General features: G+C 44.6%; 1 long non-coding RNA gene across 1 annotated transcript in view; it reads left to right on the top strand.

The window, feature by feature from the left end:
• Window positions 1-19058, top strand: part of LOC123577100 — a 34279-nt gene that overhangs the window by 2060 nt on the left and 13161 nt on the right. The gene's annotated exons all lie outside the window — the stretch shown is intronic.

The following is a 19058-nucleotide window of genomic DNA, read 5'->3' as shown; positions in this document are numbered from 1 at the left end:
ATTCTTTTGCGTTAACTGAAAAGGAACAAAGTAGAAAAAAAAAACAAACAAGGGCCAGATGATTCTGTGAAGGTTTTGCAGAGCTACAGTGTTGCAATCTTTGCCTTGATGAATGATAATGCAGCAGCTTCCGGAAAGACAGAAAAATTAAGTTCTGAACCGTACATGTAATTGGTCTTGACATTTCTATTCTAGGAGTTTTTCTCTTAACTGAGTGGGGAAGCAGGTGAGGTAAGAGAAGTGAAGTGTTACTTTCCAGTCATCCGGATTCAAATCTCTGATTCTGATGGGGAGTAGACCAAAAGGCACCATACACGCTCACTTTTCTTTAAGCCAAGTCCTGCTCAGTGATTCCCGTTATTAAGTTGTATCCACACCATGACTCTCTGGAGGGTTTATGGGCTCTTCAGCATTTAAAAATTTTTTTAAATTTCTTTTTTTTTTTTTTTTTAATGTCTATTTATTTCTGAGAGACAGAGAGTGAGCAGGGGAGGGGCAGAGAGAGAGGAGAGCAGAGGATCTGAAACGGGCTCTGCACTGACAGCAGAGAGCCCAACGCAGAGCTCGATCTCAAGAATCAAGACATCATGACCTGAGCTGAATTCAGTTGCTTAACTGACTGAGCCACCCAGGTGCCCCTACAATTTCATTCTTTTTTAAAAAAATTTTTTAGTGTTTTCATTTATTTTTGAGACAGAGAGAGAGAGAGGGAGACACAGAATCCGAAGCAGGCTCCAGGCTCTGAGCTGTCTGCACAGAGCCCGACGCGGGGCTCAAACTCACGGACCGTGAGATCATGACGCGAGCCGAAGTCGGACGCTTAACCGACCGAGCCACCCAGGTGCCCCTAAAATTTCTTTTTAATGCTATTTGGATTTGTATATCAACACAAAGGAGAAGAATTCAGATCCTTCTGGGTTCCACAGAGGGGATCAGTGGAAGGTAGTTGTAGCTTTGTCTGTTTCTTGGGGCAGCCTCTTGGAGGTCTGGTGGACATCTGGCTGTGCCACTAGTTTCTGAATGAAGCCCCTCCTGACCTAAGCATCCAGTTGCTTCAAGGGCCAGCACAGACACATCCCCACGTTGCGTGGCCCTGGAGGAACAAGTTCAAGGACACGCAATAAGGAAATCTGGTGCCGTGGCTCCTCTGGGGCTCTCCACCTTCCACGCAGGCATGATCACATCACTGTGTCCTCATCTGATGCCAGACCTCCCAAGCGGTCCAGGGGTTTCTAAGCCTTCTGCAATTACTCAGCATAATAAGATTTCAGAGCTCTCCCTGGCTTAAAATGTGCTTTCCATTTTCTCACCAGCCCACTTCCCTCCCCCGGCCTTGCCCTGAATTAGAAGTGCATCCGCAGAAAGATTCACAAGCCCCTAAACTGCCCAGTGGCACATTTCTGTCTTTCATCTCTCCTATGAGCATCTTCTTGCCCTTCACACACCGAGGCTGAGCGAGAGCCTGACATCCAAACACAGCTATGGTGCCCTGCCTGGAAACAGAGCCTTGTGCAAATCCGCTTAGCCTTTCCTCCAAAAGAGAAAGCGCTCCCAGCCTTCTTGATCCCCAGTCATTGTAATGGGGATTACCAACGAGCCCTGCAGAGATCAATTTCCAAATGAAATGTAAGAACCCTTTCAAGTGCCTCACCCTAATTGTAGACGCTTTCAGTGTTACTGGAGCTGGTTTTGAAAACCACCTTGCCGATGGATGCCTCAAATTAAGTTACGCCCGCACCTGCATATGCAAAAGGAAGGGACATCAAAGAAAGAATCAGTGGGGATGGCAAACAGAAAGAAATGCTGGGCACAGACATGAAGACATCTGGCTTTCCCGGAACCTGCTGTTTGTTTCGTAGGCAAGGACAATTAGCGACTGGAAGGAGAGCTGGGTGTGGCTTTGTTGTGTCCTCAAACTTTACTGTCTGTTTCTGAAGACTTCTTATTTCCAGGCCGAAAGGGTGGATTGATTTGTCTTATTTGTTATTCTTCAAAACTTTTCCTTGTATTTTATTTTTAATTTTTTTCAGTTTATTTATTTATTATTTTGAGAGAGAGAGAGAGAGAGAGAAAGAGAGAGAAAGAGCGCAAGTGGTGAAGGGGCAGAGAGAGAGGAAGAGAAAGAGAATCCCAAGCCGGCTCTGCGTTGTCAGTGCGGAGCCCGCTATGGGGCTCGAACTCACGTGACACCATGACCTGAGCCAAAGTCAGACGCTCAACCAACTGAGCCACGCAGGTGCCCGTCCATGCATTTTAATAAAGAAAAGTGATCTCTCAAGTCACTGTCGCCCTGAAGTCATGCAGAGTCAGGTTTAGGCTGCTGTAAAAGAAACACAGCTTTTTTGGTTTCAGCCTAGAGAAACGGATCGTTGCTTGGGAGAGGGAGGCCTTTTGTGGATTTGCGTCGATGGAAAAACAACAAATTCTTAATGTCATTTGTCTTTTTTTAATGGACTTTGACGTGTTTCGAATTTATTTTTGCGCGTAATTTTAACACTACCGCCTGAGATTTTTTTTTTTTTTTTATACCTTATCTCTGAAATGTGTCAGATTCCACACTGACACCGTTTTTATAGAGAGGGTTTTGGTGCCCGCGAGGAAGTGGCATTGGTGGCCGTAGAGCCGCACGGACCAGGGTTCGAGTCCTCGGTGGGCGGCACTCTTTTTGTGACTCTGGGCACGTCATCAGCCTCAGAGGGCAATGACAACCCCCACTTCCTTGTGGCGTTGTGGAAGTGAGCTGACCGGTGAGCACAGCTGCTTATACCAGGGCTGGGCACAGAACGTGAGCAACATTAGCTGGTACCTGGCGATTTCAGATTCGTGGGGCCCACGTCTCTGCTCCCCACCAGCCTTCCCAGGAGGAAGCCAGACAGCATGGCCGCCTCCTCCCGTGCCCAGGCTTAAGCCTTAAGTAAATAACAGATTTAATCTCAGGGGAAGCAAGTGCATTCTGTTGTGGGCACGGAGACATTTTATCGGTCTTCACACAAAGTCAACAGGAGACAAAAGAACGTCCTCCTTCCAGTGTTTCTCAAGTGTAGGGCGGGAAAATGGCAGGGCGAGCGTCTCTGCAGCCTTAGAGGCACCGGTAGTACAAGAAATAGGCACCTGGGTGGCTCTGTCTGTTAAGCGTCCGACTCCTGATTTCTGCTCAGGTCACGATCTCACGGTTTGTGAGTTCGAGCCCTTCATCGGGCTCTGCGCTAGCAGCTCGGGGCCTGCTTGGGATTCTCTCTCTCTCTCCCTCTCTCTCTCTGCTCCTCCCGCTCTCGTGCACGCTCTTTCTCAAAATAAATAAACATAGATAGATAGATAGATAGATAGATAGAAGCATGAGGCCTGCACGGGCATTTCTGGACGCCTGGGTTCTGAAGCCAGTTCTGCCCCTGTGGATGAGGCACGAGCTCCGTGGGCCCGATTCCCCCCCCCCGAGAACGTGATGGTTCTACTTGTGTGTCCCCACGATTCTGTGACCGGCTCTTACAGGCCGTTGTGACCCATTTTGGGGGTGTGTTATGACAGGGGTGGGCCCATCCGGTAAAACCTAGCTGAAAAAAGGCCCAAGGCAGGATGTGTTTTTCCTCCCAGATTCTCACGTTCAGGGGAAAGACCGCACCCAGCTGTCTCAGGGGGGTGACTCCAGGCCGGCCAGCCACCACCCGCCACGGGGATCCGTTTGGGGGATGTTCTCTTCAGGGCCACCACCCGCTGTGGCTGAGGGGCACCGCGCTCCCCCCGGGGGGCTCCTCTGGAGCAGAAACAGGTTTTTTTAAAAAAAAAATTTTTTTTTCAACGTTTTATTTTATTTTTGGGACAGAGAGAGACAGAGCATGAACGGGGGAGGGGCAGAGAGAGAGGGAGACACAGAATCGGAAACAGGCTCCAGGCTCCGAGCCATCAGCCCAGAGCCCAATGCGGGGCTCGAACTCACGGACCGCGAGATCGTGACCTGGCTGAAGTCGGACGCTTAACCGACTGCGCCACCCAGGCGCCCCTGGAGCAGAAACAGGTTTAACTAGAGCCGATGGTGACTCTCCAGGCGGCCAAGAAAACCTTCCCGGCGCTCCATCAGAGTGACGGGAGGTCTTCACAGGGAGTTTTAGAACCTTCCATATTTAGTTCCAAACCGCACGTCCTTGCCTCCAGTTTGTCAGCAGGCCAGCTGTCTCTCAGTGGGAGTGCGGGCTGCTGTCTCTTCCTGACGTGGGTTGACTTGAGACTGTCGTGCTTACTCCATTTGAAAGCCGAGTCCACTCGCTGTGGCCAGAAGCACTTAGAAATCAAACGCGGACCTCTGTTGCTTTCAAGGTGACGAAGGTGCGTCCCGCTGGAAGATGGGTCACTGGTTTCGCGGTGGGTCTTGAATTTGTCACAGTATAGTTACCCTTTCGTAGTGCTCCGGAGGCAGAGTAAAAGCTTGGTGGCAAACCATGAGAATGAACGTGGAGAATGCTTCATTTACCGATAATTCGCAGCCCGACTACGCCGTTTGCCTGTCTGCAGCTCGCCAGCTGCCGTGACATCTGTGTTGAGGATGCCCCGAAGTCCCAGGATTCGTTGCTGTGGTGTACCTGCCTCCCACCAAATGGCTGACGCTCTGGCTCTTCTCTTAATTATTCTCTCTTTCTTTAAATGTTTATTTTTGAGAGAGAGACAGAGATAGAGACAGAGTGTGAGCAGGGGAGGGGCAGAGAGAGAGGGAGACACAGAATCCGAAGCGGGCTCCAGACTCTGAGCTGTCAGCACAGAGCCCGACGCAGGACTCGAACCCATGGACTGAGAGATCGTGACCTGAGCCGAAGTCGGACGCTTAACCGACTGAGCCCCCCAGGCGCCCCTTTCTCTTAATTATTCTTAGTTTTACTCTAACATGAGGCTCGGGTTTAAATGAAGAAGACCTTATTTACTCCACCATTTTTTTAAAAAGCAAAGGCTGGTGTTGAGACAAAGAGTCGAATGTGTGGTGAGAAGTGGTGCCTTACATACTGGGATACCGGGAGAGGGTGAATCTAGGAGGGTGATAAAAAAAAAAAAGAAAGAAACCAATGAGCTTGGGAAACAGTGATAAGCCATCCATCAACCAGCGAGTGCCTTCTGCCAGGCCCGGTGCTGATGTGTGGAGCACACGGCCTGGCCTTCAGACTCCTGGCCGGCCTTTCTAAGGAGAGCAATTTTATAAAGCAGGTTGATTTAAGGCACCAACACCTTTGCTGGGCTGAGACAGGAGAGGCGCCAGGGCCTGCTTTTCCTCTCTATCCTCCTTCTGTTCCTCGTCCTCCTTTTCTCTTTTAATACCAGAACTCCCCCCCCCCCCCCCGGTATTAGTTTTCTGTGCAGTCTTGGGACAAATGACCCCGTACCTAGTGGCTTAAAACAGCACACATTTATTGTCTAACAGTTCTGGAGGTCAGAAATCCAAAATGTCTTAGCCAAAAACACGACTGCTTTCCTTCCAGAGGCTCCAGGGAAGTCTGTTTCCTTGCCTTTTCCAGCTGCTGGAGGCCGCCTGCGTTCCTTGGTGACCTATTCGGGGCTTAGGATGTGGACATCTTTGGGACACCACACAAGCAGATTCACAGAGCCTGAGTGTGTGTGTGTGTGTGTGTGTGTGTGTGGCGGGGGGATAGCATAGTGATTGCTCACGTCAGACTTGATCAGCTTTCTGAGTAAGCCGGGAGTCCACAGCCTTTGGGATGGATTTAAACCAAACCTAGCATTCAGAGTTCTTCCTCCCCAAACCACACAGCTCACTGTGCATTTTACCAGAACATTACCTCAACTTATCAGTGATACACAGAGATATGTGTAAACAAACAGACATATAAGAGATGGTCTATTATATTTGGCAAATCTGAAGACACCCAGGAGACAAAAGGGAAAGGCTTTTTTCTTGTTGAATTTAGCTCTTCACAGGTAGGCAAGATTCTGAGTCTTTTAGGTAAGAGTTCAGGGAGGGGGGGGGGCTGTGTCTACAGTAGAAGACAGAAAATCCCAGAGTGCTTTGAAGTGAGTAAAGAGAATTTTCACCGGGCGACTGCATTTACTTAGGCCCTGCCCGTGTTTACCATTGTCTGCACCCATTCCTTTCCCTAAAGTAAATAAAATCTGAATGCTTCCTTAAGCAGAGACCATTGCAGAGTTTCCCTCCAAAAAAACAAACAGCCACCACTTCTACCAAAAACAAGAACAACAGAGATATGCCTGTGCCTTTGGGACAACCCACAGTTGTAAAGAAAATCTTTTCCTCTGGGGCCTCAGGTTGTCTTTAAAAGATTCCTTCACTTTCTGTCCCCTGCCCACCATACCCCACCTCCCACAACAGAATCACAATCTTCAAAGGTATTTTTTTTTAAAGGAGGTAGGTTGAATAAATTCTCACCAAACTTCCCTGTGGGTCAGCAGCCTGCTGTGAGTTATGAGATTATATTCATTTGTGAGAAAGCGTGAGGATAGAAGGCAAGCTGACAGTCCTTTGACAAAGATGAATTTTCTGTCCATGTTTTAATCTTTAATCTGGTTACCATATGTTGTTTCTGAAGGATTAGTTAATTAAAAGACCTTATTTTTAGAACAAGTTGGACTGGCGTTAGCAATATGCCAGAAAATAAGAAAAAAATTAGTTGGTCAACTGCAGAAATGTCTCAAAAAATGCTTAATACATTTTTGATAAAACGCTTAAAAAATTAACCCGGAGTAGAAAGAGAATATCGATTTCACTCCAAATCCATGAGCATTTAACTCACAAGAAATGAATACTCATAATCCTTTCAAATATCATACTTAAAGATCCACTGGTGATAATGAAGTCAGTGCCTATGATTCGGGCACCTCTAAATCAGCTGTACTTTTTAAGTAAAAGTTTAAACAGTAAGTGCATACTACCCAGTTAGAATTCAATGTTGCTTTGCTGTTAGTTTTTTAAAGCAATAGTAAATCTTTGTATAGAGTTTATTTACATAGTTACTCAGTTTTCTAAGGCTGTTGTAGCCCAGTACCATAAACTGGGGGGCTTAACACACCAGAAGATTTTTTCTCTCGCAGATCTGGAGGATGTAAGTCCAAGTTCAAGGTGTTGACAGGGCCATGATCCTTCTGAGGGTCCAGAGAGGATCTGTTCCGTTCCTCTCTCCCTAGCCTCTGGAAATCCTGGATATTCCTTAGCTTCTAGATGCATGACTGCATCTCTGACTCTGTCATTCAATAGCCTTGAACTTGTGCATCTCTGAATACCTATGTCTTCACATGGCCTCCCCTCTCTCATGTGTCTGTGCCCAAATTTCCTTCTTTTTATAAGAACACCACCTTAACACATTATGACCTCATCTTAACTAATTAATTATATTGCAAAGATGCCATTTCTAAGTAAGGTTAATTTCTGAGGTCCTAAGTGGACGTGAATTTGGGACGGACACTGCATAAACCAGGACAGTTACCATCTCATTAGATCAGCTTCTCTATCCATAAAATGGGAATAATATTGCTTATTCATATTTGGTTTTAGTGTAATGAATATAAGGCTCATTCTGTGACTCTTACTCCTGAGATCTAGTGAGATCAGAAGCCAGACTTCTTCTGGAATTATTTTTATATAACTTGAAAATTACTAAGCAAGGAAATTTTTTTTCATGTAACCTCTTCAGACTAGAATTTCCCCAGAAAATACCTTGGGAAACATCAGTTTAATAATGTGGCCTCTACGTCAAGTAGAAATAATAAGGGGGATGGGGGGCCTTCGGAAGGTGCTTGGGTCATGAGCGTGGTGAAACTGGGAGTCAGCAGTCTAGGGGAGGGCTCTCACCGGACCCAAGCCTGGCTGGTGCGCTGACCTTGAACTTCTGGCCTCCAGAACTGAGAGAAATAAATTTTGTATTGTTTATAAGCCAGTGAGTCTGTGGAATTTTGTAATAGCAGCTTAAAAAGACCAAGACAGTTAAGCAAAACTCTTGTCTTCAAGTCTTAGTCCTTCATACACACACCCACACCCACACCCCTTCGAACCATTGAATGCCAGGTGAGATCTTGGCTGCAGGAAGGCTGTTTTGGAATTTCTACTAGTGTAGCTTAATATTTTCCTTAGTGACTGGATGAAAGCCTTGTTGCCTTGATGATATTAAAAGATGCACGATGGCTTTGGAGATTTTGGAGGTGGCTATTGTTAACAGTCGTAAAGGAAAGAAGAGTCTCATGAACGCAAGCAAGGCAGGGAATGATGGTCCTGGAGAGGAGATCAATTTCTGGAACACCAGTGTACGGGACTCTGCTGATCTCTCTGGTGAAACTGGTAGAAAAGATTTAAAACAGCAAGCATTTGAAGCCTCTGGAAATGGTCCTATGGTACGACAGTAAATGAAGAAACCTCTGTTTGAGGAAATCTATGCAAATTTGGTAAAAAAAAAGTTGAGAGTCTGTAATATCTGAAATGAGACTGCCCCCTCCCTCGTCCTGCTGGCTCAGGAAAGTGAAGACTCCACACAAGATGACTGTGGCCACCAGCACAGGCTGCCTTGCCCCCAGCCCCCAGGTGGAGGGCTTTCTTCCTGGGAGGAGCAGGACTCCAGTGTTCCCAGCCCCCCAAGTGCTGTGTCTCAGTCCCAGCAAACGTGGTCAAGAGGCGGGGGCTTCCTTCTTTGTCCCAGCCCCTGCTCCTGGAATCGAGACTTGACCTTGGGTAAGGTGCGATGAGAACACTGGAACCCAGACTGTCCTTGCCCCTGCCGGGAGATGCAAGCCAGGAGGACCTCGGGCTGCTGCTTCCTCACCTTGCAGGCAGTGCTCAGCTCCTAGAGCAAAAATGTCACTCAGAGAGCAGCTGGCCATGGTGGCATTCCCAGTTCCAGGGCCCTGGCTCAGAGATTTTGCCTGGGGGTGAGGAGGAGAAGCCGTTGTAAAGGCAACTCATCTCTTCCTGAAGGAACTGATTTCATTTACAACAGAGAGTAAAAGAGTTCAAATACGAAGGCACTTTTAAGAGCAGTGGAGGTTGTGGTTAAAGGCAGTTGAGAAGTGATTCATAGGTTTCATGAACAGCCTAGACTATAGGCTGGCCGGTTTGCAGGACGGAACAGAGGAATAAGAGGCTGGGGAGGAGCCCTCCTGACACTGACCTCAGAAACTGTTCCTTCAAAGGAGCCCCAATTCGAGTGAGTTCATTTGTAGAGCAATTTATGCCCCAGTGCACTGTCTCAAACAATAGAGCAGGCAGCTGGAAATGATGAGAGTTTAACAGCTGGGTGTGGTTGCTCAAAGAGAGGAAGGGATCCCTGTGAATACCACAGTCACCCCAGGGTGACCGTAATCCAGCCAGCCACTAAAATTAAACAGACAAGCAACAATAACAATTGGGGTGCCGGTAGCCAGAGCGGCTACAATATGTTATCTAAAACGTTCAGTTTCCAACAAAAAAATTATGAGGCATGCATGAAACAGGAAAGTATGACCCACACGCCAGAAAAAAAGCAGGCAACAGAAGCTGTCTGTGAGAGCAACAAGATGTTGGATTTAACAGAAAAAGACTTCAAAATAGCCACTATAGATGTGTCCACGCAACCGAAGGAAAGCGTGATCACAGAAGTAGAGGACGGTATGACGACAATGTTGCGTTACGTAGAGAACATCAGGAGAGAAAAATCGTAAAAAGGAAGCCAATGGAAGCCCTGGGGTTTAAAAATATAACAACTGAAATTAGAAATTCGCTAGTTGAACAGAATGGGAAGACAAGCCACAGACTGGGAGAAGATATTTGCAAATGACATTCTGATAAAGGACTGTTATCTAAAAAGTCAACAATAAGGAAAATGGGCAACCTGATATGTAAAAGGGCAAACGATGTGAACAGGCACCTCACTGAAGAAGAGACACCGATAGCAAATAAGCAAATGGAGAGATGCTCATCATCACATGTCATCAGGGAAAGGCAAATTAAAGAAACTGAGATACCACCGCACACTTCCTGGACAGGCCAAAATCTAGCATGCCAACAACACCAAATGTTGATGGAGAGGTGGGACGACAGGAACTCTCATTCATTGCCGAGGGGAATGCAAAATGGTACAGCCACTCTGGAAGACAGTTTGGCAATTTGTTAGAAAATGAAATCTACTTTTATCGTATCCAGCAGTGGCACTCGTTGGTTCTTACCAAATGAGCTCAAACCTTGTGTCCACACAAAGATCTGTACACAGGTATTTATTGCAGCTTTAGTCATAGTTGCCAGAACGTGGAGGCAACCGGGAGGTCCTTCAGTAGATGAATGGGTAAATAAACTGTGATCCATCCAGAGAGTGGAATAGTATTCAGCACTCAAAGAAATAAGGTATCAAGCCATGAAAAGATATGGAGGAATCTGAAATGCACACTACTAAGAGAAATAAACCAATCTGAAAAGGCTATATATTACATGATTCCAATCATATCACATTCTGGAAAAGAGAAAGCCATGGTGATAGTGAAAAGATTAGCAATTGCCAAGGGTTAGGTAGGATGGAAGGATGAAGAGGCAGAGGCGTTTTGGGGGGGGTGAAACTCTTCTGTATGATACTATAATGGCGGCTACATATCATTATACATTTGTTAACCCATAGGGTCTATAACACCAAGAGCGAACCCTAGTGTAAGCTGCACATCAACAGGAATACTGGAAAGAGAAGAGAGAGAAAGGAGTAGAAAAATAAAGAAAGAAAAAACGTACCAAATTTGTCGAAAAACAATATCCTGCACGTCCAAGAAATGAAATAAACTCTAAATAGGATAAAAAAACAGAGATCTATGAATAGATACATCATGATAAAAATTATGAAAGTCAAAGATGAGAGAAAAATCTTGAAAGCGGTAAGAGAAAAATTACGTTACATACAAGAGAATCCCAATAAGGTTAGCAGAAACAATGGAGGCCAGAGGCAGTAGAATAACATATTCAAAGTGCTCAAAGATAACAACTGTCAACCAGAGTTAGTATAGACCCCGCAAGTAAAACGGCAGTGTCCACAACAAGACTGATTTCATGTTAGATCAACTTGCTATAAGCCTGGGAGGTTCCCATGACCTCCTTGAGCTCACAAGAATAATTTACAAAATTTAGGAAGATACCTAAATGAAGAGACATGTAGGGTGAGGTCTAGGGGGGGATCCCAAACATGGGGCTTCTGTGCCTTCTCCCCATGGAATCAGCATGAAATCACTCTGATGTGTTCACCAGCCCGGAGGCCCCACAAATTGCGACCAGAGTTTTTATTAGGATTGCATTACATAGGCATGATTTACTGAATGTCAACCCCGTGATTGAACTCCGTCTCTAGCCTTCCTTATCCTCTTTGGGGCTCAGGAAATCAGGTTGATAACCTGTGGCTCAAAGCTTCAACACTCTAATCACAAAGTTGGGCTTTCCAACCATGATCAGCCCCCATCCTGAAGCCACCCAGGGTCTCACCAGGAGCTACCGCATTAGCATAAACTTAGATATGATCCAAGAGGCTTATAAATAACAAAAACACTTCATCACTCAGGAGATTCCAAGGCTTTTAGAAGCCCCACGCCAGGAACCTTAGGCAAAGACCAGACAAATTCTTTATTATACAACATTCATGACATGCCATTCTTTTTGTAGGTTGCAAGATGCAGTTTGTTAGATTTTTTTTTTTCAGTTTGTTACATTTTTACTGAGGATTTTTACATCCATATTCATAAGGGATATTGATTTGTAGTTTTCTTGTGGCACATTTACCTTGTTTTGGTACCAGCCTCATAGAATGAGTTGGGAAATGTTGTGCTACTTTTTGGAAGACTTTCGTGAAGAATTGGTATTAATTCCTCTTAAAATACTTAGTAGAATTTACCAGTGAAGCCATCTGTTCTTGGGAATATTTTTGTGAGAAGTTTTTAAATTACTAGTTCCGTCTATTACCTTGTGTAGATCTTTGAATATTTTCTATTTCTTCTTGAGTCAGTTTCCGTCACTTTTGTCTTTATAGAAAGTTATTGATATTTTTCATTCATTTCCCATTCATTCATCATTTTTACTTCTGTAAGGTTGGTAGTAATGTCCCCCGTTTCATTTCTGCTTCTCTGTATCACTGTTCTGACGATGGGAGTGGGGATAGTGGACTCATGCTTTGTGAGGAGGGCACCGGCTGGGGTGGTAGCCTCTGGTCTTCTTGATTTGTATCTGGTGTGGAACCTCTGCCCTGTGAGGGCGTCTCCGGTCCCAGTATTCTTGGCTCGCCATGCCTGGGGCTGAGCCTCCACTGTATGAGTGAGCATGGGTGAAGGAAAGCAGACCCTGACCTCTTGGCTGTATGCACCTGGAAGTCAGTGTTTTCAGCACCCAGGTTGGCGGGATGAGAATGTTGGCAACCTGCCTTCCTGGGTAACAGCTGCAGCCCTCTCCTATGGACCAGGGGACGATGAGTCTGACCTTCTTGGCCATACTCACTGGAGTGGAGCTTCTGTCATACCGATCTGGGGTCGGGGGAGGGAGAGAGTGGGTCATGGCTCCAATGCCACCGATTCTCCAGCCTTTAACCTAAATTTGGTAGACTTTTTGAATAAATGTTTCTTCATTTGCTGTATGCCCTTGGAACAGTTTACAGAGATTTTAGACATTTTAGATTTTAGGATCTTTATAAAGAATTTTCACCAGCTGTTCAACGGAGAGAGGGTCCGCAGAACTCCTTGTGGGACATTCTGGAAGTATGCCTTATCTCCCCTACTCGCTATCCTTTTCACAGAAGGCATTGCTTAATTCCTGGCTTTATAGCTTCAGGTGGTTTGTGGAACAGCTCAGGCAGGGCTGACAGAAAACAGAAGGCTGAGGAAGAGAACCTAGGAGACATATACGCGGGGAATTAGGATTGAATTGAAGACAGCGTTAAAATATGAAATGATTAACTTTGGAAAGAGAAGGTTCAGGTTATGAAGAACTAGGATGTATGTTCACGGAGCACCAAACAAGTGGAAGGCTTATAATGCAAGGCAAGGTACTTAGACACAAGGAACCGTCTCTTTGCAAGGTTTTAAATAATAGAATGTACTACCCACGAAGGTTGCAGAATTGCATTTTAAAACCGGCCTAGACCCTTATTTTTAGATCTCATGAGTGACTACAAATGCAGCCTCTCTATCACCTCCTTCATGATGATAAAATCTGACAGAGGCATTTTATTAACACAAATTATCAAACTAAGGTCAGCGCGGTACCTTTCGCCTACCACTCGGAACCGCGGCAAAGCACCCAAGAATATCTTAGCATTTGTAACAGCGAAGCGCAAGTAAGCCAGAACCTCATTAGGTTCTGGGCCACACAGATAATTATTTTGTTCTTCCGCCAGAAAGTTAAACAAATAAAAGCAGCTGTCTTTCCTACTTGCTTTTCTGCGAGGCTAACTTAGCTGTGTTGCTGCCTGAAGACCGCGGCACAGGGTAAACAGCCTCATTAGATCCCTGGCAATGCTTGGGTGCTTAGGTCATGCCAGCTTCCTGAACATGGGTGACCTATTGTTTTTTCCCTCTCCGGGATGGGGAGATAAAAACTACACTTCAAATATTTACCCTCCTTATCTTTCTTGTTCTAATAAGGGACTTGGTTGTGGGGCCATTTCCAAAGAAATGCCTAATATAGAACAAAGTCAGTTTAAAGAGGTAACTGTTACTTAACAAGAGGAGGATTTTCAAATTAAAACCTTAACAATATTAGGGGAAGTGAGTACTCTCTTGTGTTGGCAGGATTGCAGAACTTGGCCTTCCCACTCTGCTAAGGGCAGTTCAGTGTTTTCTTCGATAAGAGGAAGAAGAAACAACAGACACAGTGATGATGTCTATAGGTTTCTCTTGGCAACGAAATGAAATTAAAATATGCTGGGCATAGACTGAAATTGTGATTGGCAAAGTTTAATTAAACTTACTAAAGGTGTGCTCTAAGCTTGACCAGAACTTGAGTTTTGGGTCAAACAGGGAAACTACAAATGTACACACCCACAAATGATACATATGTAAGCCACAATTTTATATATATATATATATATATATATATATATATATATATACACACACACACACACACACACACGTATATGTGTATATATATGTGTGTATATGTATATATCTGTGTATATATGTATATATATATGTAGATTGTGACATATTCATAGTGATTATAGCTAAACTATATCTAGATCTAGATAGATCCATGTCAAGGAATGTGAATAACTTAAATGGCAGGCAAATACATTTTCCAGCTTTCGCAATGTGAAAATTGCTTTTTGAGCATCCAGTGGTGAGTCAGTGCTGCTGATTGTTTTTCGAGAGGGGGTATACGCCCCTCAAAATACATCAACAGGATTGCTTCAAATGGGTTTTTAAATCATCAGGTTTTAGCGAGACTAAGATGAGAAATTTTTTTCCCCCATTAATGAGCGTCATGGAGTCCTAAGGCACAAGCGAGGTTTAAAGGTTATAGAGATGTCTTGAAGCTGAACCCTATCGGAACACGAAGGAGGTCACTTCAAGTGCTTTGGCGAATAGGAAAATGAAGTACAGTGTGCATTCCTGTGAAAAAATTGGTTTCTCATCTTAGTTTCACTAAAACCTGATGGTTTAAAAACTGAGTTGAGGGGCACCTGGGTGGCTCAGTTGGTTGGGTGTCTGACTTCAGCTCGGGTCATGATCTCACGGTTCGTGGGTTCAGGCCCCACATTGGGCTCTGTCCTGACAGCTCAGAGCCTGGAGCCTGCTTCCGATTCTGTGTCTCCTTCTTCTCTCTGCCCCTCCCCTGCTTGTGCTCTCTCACTCTCCCTGTCAAAAATAAACATTAGAAAAAATTTTTTTATATCCTAAATGAGGTTTTATGTACATAAAGAATATTTCAAATATTTTTGTGGTATATTCATTAAAAACAAAGGGAGGGGGTGAATAGCCAATTTTCCCCCTTCGGGATTCTTTTAAGTCCCAAGTTTCTAACCCAGTTAGGAGTTGAAAAAAACAATGGAATTAGCTAGAGAATGGAGTTACCAGAACATTATGTACACGAACAAGGTTGCCTTTGGTTAGGTGAAAATGTTTTTTTTTTTTTTTTTCAACGTTTTATTTATTTTTGGGACAGAGAGAGACAGAGCATGAACGGGGGAGGGGCAGAGAGAGAGGGAGACACAGAATCGGAAACAGGCTCCAGGCTCTGAGCCATCAGCCCAGAGCCAGACGCGGGGCTCGAACTCATGGACCGCGAGATCGTGACCTGGCTGAAGTCGGACGCTTAACCGACTGCACCACCCAGGCGCCCCAGGTGAAAATGTTTTAAACACTTCTCTCAGTCCTATTAAAAAATCTGTGTATCTTCAAATGTACTGAAACTGAGTTGGCTTATAGGTATGCATTTCACTCTAAAAAATTAATACCAAGTCCCAGGGTGTAAATAAGAAATTGTTGTTATTTTGAAGTAAAGCTAAACAAGGAGGCTTTTCCAAATATATTGTAAATTGCAGAATCTTAGAATAGCTCCGAACCTGAGGTCATTGGCTTGCATTGCCCACCTGCTAGGATAAGTACTTGGGATAAACGCGTCCACTGCCTTCTCATCTCTATTTGAAGACATTCACGGGCAGAGAAGCCGTGCTCTCCATTAGCACGAATGACTCAGGGTTTGGAGTATTTATTAGTTGTCAGTCACTGGGCTAAGTGCTCTTCTAACGTTGTAAAATAATTCCGAGAGGTAACGATATCTAGTTTAACAGATGAGGAAACTGAGTGTCGGTGGAGAAGAAGTAACTTGGCTGGTGTTCGTTCTGTGACCAAGTGATAGCGTCAGGTCAGCTGGCACAAAGGCGGTGTGTTTTAGACACGATAGTATATCGTGTGACAGATTGACTCTCATTTACGTGATTTCTCTGCACATATTCTAAGATAACCAGTGTAGGCTTTCTTTCCCCTCCACAAACGTTTATATATCCATTCCTGCCTCTCCTATTACCCTTCTGGTTACCTCTTCCAGGGATGACACAAGACAAGCAGTGTGATTGGAGGGAACAGAAGTCATCTTTTCCCCACTTTAGTTTGCTGTCAACAGTTGTAACGTGAACTCGTAACATTTCAGACAACACAAACCTCTATAGGGTAAATAAACGCTAGTCCCTCCCTATCCCCTGTATTCAGCTCTGTGTGGTTATTAGGCTTTGTTATATCCTTCCATTTCTCTATTCCGGAGTAGTTCTTGCTCCAAACAATTGTGACGTGCCCAGTTTGTTACAACACTTTAAGCAACAACCACTCCCTCAAGGACACGGTTCTCATTTCACTTGCACACAATATTGACTGTAATGACCTACGTATAAACTTCACTGTTAGCCCCTCAGTCCAATAATCACTGCATAATGACAGATGTGTCCCACGATCCGTGACCAACAATGTCACTCCTTCCAAAGTCTGGTGACTGGTCACGTGTGCGTGGTATTCCATTCATGCATGGACGGCAGAGCGTGTAACTGTGGTGACTTCTCGTTTCCTGGTGGTAAAGCCACGTGACACTTTAGAAAAATGGATAAGCCAAAGAGGGAAAGACAGAAAGTACAGGAAAGAAAAAAAACATGAACACACCAAAGTGACATTTGAGCTGAATGTAGATGGAGCCACGCAGGCAACAGCTGGCCTTGGGAACGCTGTCGCTGTTCGATAGACTTGACCAGCATCCAGGGAAACTGAGTGAGGGTGACCTTGACCTACATGAGGAAAATGGCTTTGATGAGAGGGATGATGGTGTCCCAGAGGCAGTGCTGATGGAAAAAAGCTTCGCATTAAAGGAACTGTAGGAGATAGAGCACAGCATTGAAAGCATGGATAAAAATGTCGGTAGCTGATTCAAACTTGGAAAGTCGTATGACAATCTGCCTTCAAGAAAAATACTGGCTGTGTATCATCAACATTTGTAATGTTTTAAGCGACAGTGTGCTAAATTTTAGCTTTATTATTTTTTTTCCATTTTCCTCATACTTTCATAATTGGCACTAAGAGTTTTTAATATTTTAACCAACATTTTTAAAGCTCATGAAACAGTCCTGTCTTCTCCCATTGACGGTTAGAATTTCTTTGCGTGGTTCCAGACTGCCTGGTCATCTCTGTGGTCTTGCATTACTATGCAGAGTCAAATGTATCGGCAAATCCTCTTGGTTTCACCTCCAGAATGTCTCTGATTTATCTACTTCTCCATACTCGCCCAATTCATAATTAGCTTTTTCCTGCTGGGACCAGTAAAAGAATAGCTTCCTAACTGCTTCCCCTCTCCCTGCCCCATTCCTCATAATCCATCTTTCACTTAGTAGCCACAGGGATCTTTTAAAATAGATTCAGGATTTCCCTATTTAAAGGCTCATAATGGCTTCCATTCGAACTCTAAATAATTATAACTCACGTTCAAAATGTGTCTGCTGCATAGCCTCTGACTTGACGCCCATCCTTCTGGCCCCGGTTCGGGGCAGCAAGTCTGTGCCTCATCGCCCTGTGTTTATCATGAAATGCAGGTGCATAAAATTGCATATATTCACTATAATCCTTGGTTCTTAACACTCCCAGTAAAAAGTCCTGAAACTGCTGTCCAACCCACAAGCTGGACTCATGTCTCACGGTCACCTTCATCTCCCCTCTCTGCTTCCTTGTGTCCAAGGTTAACCACCATTCTTAATCTGGTAGCTATCATTTCCGAGTTTTTCTTTTGAAAATAATTTTATCTTCTCTATATGTATATACCTAAAGTATGTTTCGTTGTTTAAAATTTTATAGGAAAGTCATCATGTTGAGTGGAATCTTTGGGGACTCTCTCCCCCACCCCCTACCTGACTTTGATGGACTCTTCTGACGATGGTTGTTTCTAAGTTTGGCTGAACACAGGTGCTATGAACTCTCCAGCACACGCATCCTGCCTGGCCTACAGCACTCTTGTGTAAATACCTAGGGGTGCTAACACCCGGAAACAGATGCATGCATGTACAGAGATTTGACACATGGCATAGGAGGCGTGTCATGTCAGTGAGAGAATGTTTTGCAATAAAAGTAGAAAACATGTTTATTCATACATAAATCACCACTACTGGGTTCCTATTCCATACATACACAAAGATAAACTCCAGAGGAGTTAAAGACTTAAATGTTAAAAAATGCACAAACTTGGGGCACCTGGGTGGCTTGGTTGGCTGAGCGTCTGACTCTTGATTTTGGCTCAGGTCATGATCTTACGGTTGGTGGGTTCGAGCCCCATGTTGGGCTCTGTGCTGACAGCGTGGAGCTTGCTTGGGATTCTCTCTCCCTTTCTCTCTGCCCCTCCCTCTCCCTCTCTCAAAATAAATAAACTTAAAAAAGATACACAAAACTCAAGACCTAAAAACTTTACAGGTCTTAGTAGAAAGTAAGTAAGCACATTATCATTTATTGCTTAGAATAGGAAAATATGTTTTTAATGAGACACAAAAAATATCGACTATGTTAAATTTATAAACTCCCCCCCCCCCCCCCCCCAGCAAAAGACACCTTAGTGAAAATGAAAAGGTAAGTTACTTGGGGGAAGTATTTGCAATCATGCACTATCAAGACTGGAGGAAGAATGTTTACATGACAGTAAGCACACAGGAAACAGAAAAATGGGCAAGAGATACAAACAGGCATTGAAATATCATCTGACATTTGTGTGGACAAAGTTCAAGTCTGTCAATTCAGTGTGGGAGGGAATGTGGGATCAGTGGCTCTCACAAACTCTGCCCTGAGAACCACTTTGGGAAAAAGTGGCCTCCGTGGCTTCTGCACTTTCTGCAGGTGGATGTGTGATTGGCTACTTTCAAGTTCAGTGTGAGGCCTTTACTCGTATTTACCTTGTTTTAGAAATTACCCTTTTGGGTTTTTTATTCATTCTCCTCTCTTTTCAACTACAATGCAAGCTCTAGAGCAAGGACCTTGTCTAATTTGTTCATCACTGGGCCTGGAGTACAGGATCAGAGGTGCTCAGTAAATGGTCCAGTGGATGGATTTGCGTTTGATTTAGGGGAGTCGGCATCCTTCTAGCGCTCTTTATGAACCGTGTGCTCGCA

The sequence above is a fragment of the Leopardus geoffroyi genome, chromosome D2, assembly GCF_018350155.1.
Source record: "Leopardus geoffroyi isolate Oge1 chromosome D2, O.geoffroyi_Oge1_pat1.0, whole genome shotgun sequence".
In the NCBI taxonomy this organism is placed as follows: domain Eukaryota; kingdom Metazoa; phylum Chordata; class Mammalia; order Carnivora; family Felidae; genus Leopardus; species Leopardus geoffroyi.
Note: the sequence above shows the minus strand (reverse complement) of the source record. Positions and strands in the feature narration are given on the sequence as shown.